Source organism: Chaetura pelagica, unplaced genomic scaffold, assembly GCF_000747805.2.
Source record: "Chaetura pelagica isolate M959 unplaced genomic scaffold, ChaPel_1.0 scaffold17, whole genome shotgun sequence".
Lineage (NCBI taxonomy): Eukaryota > Metazoa > Chordata > Aves > Apodiformes > Apodidae > Chaetura > Chaetura pelagica.
In genome coordinates, this window is record NW_009970726.1 from 11,370,356 (window position 1) to 11,374,079 (window position 3,724).

The 3,724-nt window shown below is 39.0% G+C and overlaps 1 protein-coding gene across 1 annotated transcript in view; it reads left to right on the plus strand.

The window, feature by feature from the left end:
* Positions 1 to 3,724, plus strand: part of PTPRN2 (protein tyrosine phosphatase, receptor type, N polypeptide 2) — a 91,060-nt gene that overhangs the window by 33,710 nt on the left and 53,626 nt on the right. The window lies entirely within an intron of this gene.

Here is a 3,724-nt window from a genome sequence, read left to right on the forward strand (position 1 = left end):
CAGAAGTAGAGAGGTGATTGTCCCCCTGTCACCAGCACAGGTTAGGCCACACCTTGAGTGTTGTGTCCAGTTTTGGGCACCTCAATTCCAGAGAGATATCAAGGTGCTGGAGAGAGTACAGAGGAGGGCAAGGAAGCTGGTGAAGGGCCTAGAGAAAAAATCTTATGAAGAACGTTTGAAGGAGCTGGGAATGTTTAGTTTGAGGAAGAGGAGGCTGAGGGGAGACCTCATCAGTCTCTACAACTACCTGAAAGGTCATTGTAGAGAGGTTGGTGCTGATCTCTTTTTACAGGTAGTTAGTGACAGAACAAGAGGGAATGGCTTCAAGCTGCAACAGGGCAGGTTTAGACTGGACACTAAGAAAAATGTTTTCATAGAAAGAGTGGTTAGATACTGGAATAAGCTGCCCAGGGAGGTGGTGGAGTCACCATCCCTGGATGTGTTTAAGGGTGATTTGGATGTGGTGTTGGTGGATCTGTTTTAGGGGAGAACTTTGTAGAGTAGGGGTGATGGTTGGACTCAGTGACCCCAAGGGTCTTTTCCAACCCAAATGGTTCTATGGTTCTATGTGAGGCTTGTGTGCAGTCAGAGCCCAGCCAGGGGTTGTGCACCAAGGATGGGAACACCTGAGCTGGCTGTGGGTGTGTATCAATATCTGTATCAATAATGCATGTGCAAATAATGCTCTGGAGAAAATGGACTTAATTTCAGTCCATATCTAAAAAGAGTTCAGTTTTGTACCTATACTCCTTGTGTCCAGCCTTTGTTTGTTGGTTCTGTTTCTTCAGATGTATCTGACTGAAACAAAACAGAAGACAGAGGGAATTAGGTAAAAAGAGAGTTTTATTTTTCCAAGCTCTCAAACCCTGTGATTGAGAGCTTGGATCTGTGAGCTTCAGATGCTGGGCCAATAAGATAGTCTTTATGTCTTCTGTCATATCTATAACCTTTATGCAATGTCCCATCTACAGTTTCTCAAATGGTGTGACAAGTTCTTGTTGAGCCAAGTAAATCAAGCCCCATTAACTGTAACCTAGTGCACAGGAAGACACCTGTAAGTGGACTCCAAAACTTAGGTTTCTCAGTCCATAAACTGAGTTTTTAAATACTGCAAACTCACATGTGTGTTTTATTTTTTATGCTTTATCCTCTATCCTTGCTACATTATAATATATATTTTGTATGTAAATGAAGTACAACACTACTGTATTTTTCCTTAGATATAGGTTAGTACTAGCCTTGTTCAGGAAGCCTATCTGCTACACATACCCATTGATATATTTTGCTTTTCTTTCAGCTGTGGCTTGGCTGGAGCAAGAGCAAAGGCAAAGTAGTTCAGCATTCAGCAGTAGCCATTGCAGATGTTTGAAATTATGACTAGTTGTAGCTTGGTCAGATTGCAGTAGATATTAGCAACATTTGTCTTTTCTCTCACTTCCTTGTTACTGTCTCTTTCCTCTCCTGCTTCTTCATTCATTTTTCTCTCTTTTTAGATTGATCTTATGTCTCTTCCTTTTCTGTAATCCACTTCCTTCTTTCAGTTCCCTGCTTCTCCTTTTTCTCTTTCCTTGCTTCTAAAATAATCAGTGTGCAGTTTAAAATAAATAAATAAATAAATAAATAAATAATTCCTGTACCTTCAGCATTTTCCCATAGTTGCATAGTGTAAACATAACAAACTGTTGTCTGTGGAATTCTTATTTTCTTTTTTTTTCTTCTATATTTTTTTTCTCCTATTTTGTTTTGTTTTTTCCTTCTTGTTCTGCTTGTTTCTGAAGAGCTATTATGCTAGTTCCTAGAAGCTTTGAGGTGATAACAGACATAGACAAGCACAATCTGTTCATGGTCAGTATGAATGCTTGGTGCTGCATTTGAAGCACACATGGGTTCAAACTTGTGATATGTGCAGAAAACACGAGTACAACCTGGTTTGAACACCTTTTTTTAGTATTATTATTATGAGCACAAGTATAAAGTTGCACCAACTTTTCACTGCTAAAGCCTGAACATGTCTCACTGTCTGTAAATCCTCCAAGACAGCAAATAATTATATGGAACACTAAATCAGAGGGACTACATAAAACATTATGTGTTTAAGAAAAAGATTCCTGAAGTTACTGCTCTGACCCTTGCCTCTTTCTTGGAGACTCACACTGATATCTGTTTGCTTAATACTGATGAATCACTACTGTCTCTCCCTCATCCATTTGAAAACATTTCACACATTTTCTGTGGTGATTAGTTCAAACACTTTTGCTATCCAATGAATAGGGCTTATCCTGAGTGCTTCTTAAGGTACTGTGAAAGACCATGTTTAGTGCATGAAAGTTGCATATCTCCTGCATAGCCAAAAAGGTTCAGAGTTGTAGTTCTTCAAGCTACTACAATTCTACTTGTAAAGTTTTCTGTACAAAATCTTAAGTAGCCCCAAGATCTCAGATATTACAAGTTCATTTTTATGCCTCAGAGTTTTTGAGCAGTGGTGCCAGAGTAAAGTGGCAGCAGATGTGCACGAACATGTTCCCTTTTTCATCATCTTTCATCTTCCTATTGTGTTGAAACCTTACCAGAGGAAATAGTTTCATGTGATATGACTTGTTCACATCTAACTGTATTCCAGGAGAAGGTTACTCACACTGATGGGTTAAATTTTGCTGATGAGACTGAGTGACTATAAACAACACCCATACAAGCTCACATGCTGAACTGCCACGACATTACTGGTGAATAAACCTAAGCAGAGACCAAAAACTCTGTCTCTACTTTTCTCTGTAGTACTTAAATGTTCCTTATCATTAAAATAATGATTGGTACTTAATAGCCAACTTGTAATTCTGCTGTTAAGAATAGTGTCATGGGCAAGATACATGGGGGGACGGGGTGTGTTCATGTACTCTTATTTTGTCTATTTGCATAACTGGTGGAAAGGTCTTCTCAAAACAGCAGTATCCATGTGTTGCCTGTAGATGGTTAGAGAAAGCAGCTCCATGACCTCTCACCACAATATATTGTGTGTGGTGGGTTTGCTGGGAAGTATAAATTGTCCTGGTTATGTGTCAGGCACAAGTTTGATATTCATATGTAAAGACTTAGACGTCTCTTGCATAAAATATCTGAGTGTGGTCTGGTTTTCTTTCTGTAGTCAATGAAAAGAAACACACATTTCTCAAGTGCAATTTGGCCTGTTTGATACAGCTAAATCAGGATGAGATGAGTCATGCCTTAGGAATATTTATTTTCTCTTAGCAGAAATTGAGTCTCGATGGCTGGAACAGATGCAGACATCTGCATTGTCACTGTCTAAATACAAACAGATAAAATCCATCCATTATATATGTCTTGGAGTAAAAAAAAACCAAAAAAAAACAAACAAGCAAACAAAAAACACCCTTAGAGTTTTGCATGTACCATCTCTAAGCACAACTGAGCTGGCACCAGTAAAAATACAAGTAAAAAAAATGATGAAAGAATCTTGACAATGGGCAAACAATGTAAGTTTCCTATGTTTAGAGTTTACTACTGGTGTCTGAGGTAGCTACATTACCAACGGTGTAAGATGTCTACATGTTCACCAGCTGTACTTTTAGGTGCAGTTGTTACCTGCATTTATCGCTCCAGTTATAATCTCCAAGTCCTATCGTGTCCCAGCATCCCTAGTGTAGCACCACGCAGCACTGGTCTTTGATCAGGACAGATTAATTTACTGTTCAGCTCTAAACTGTAC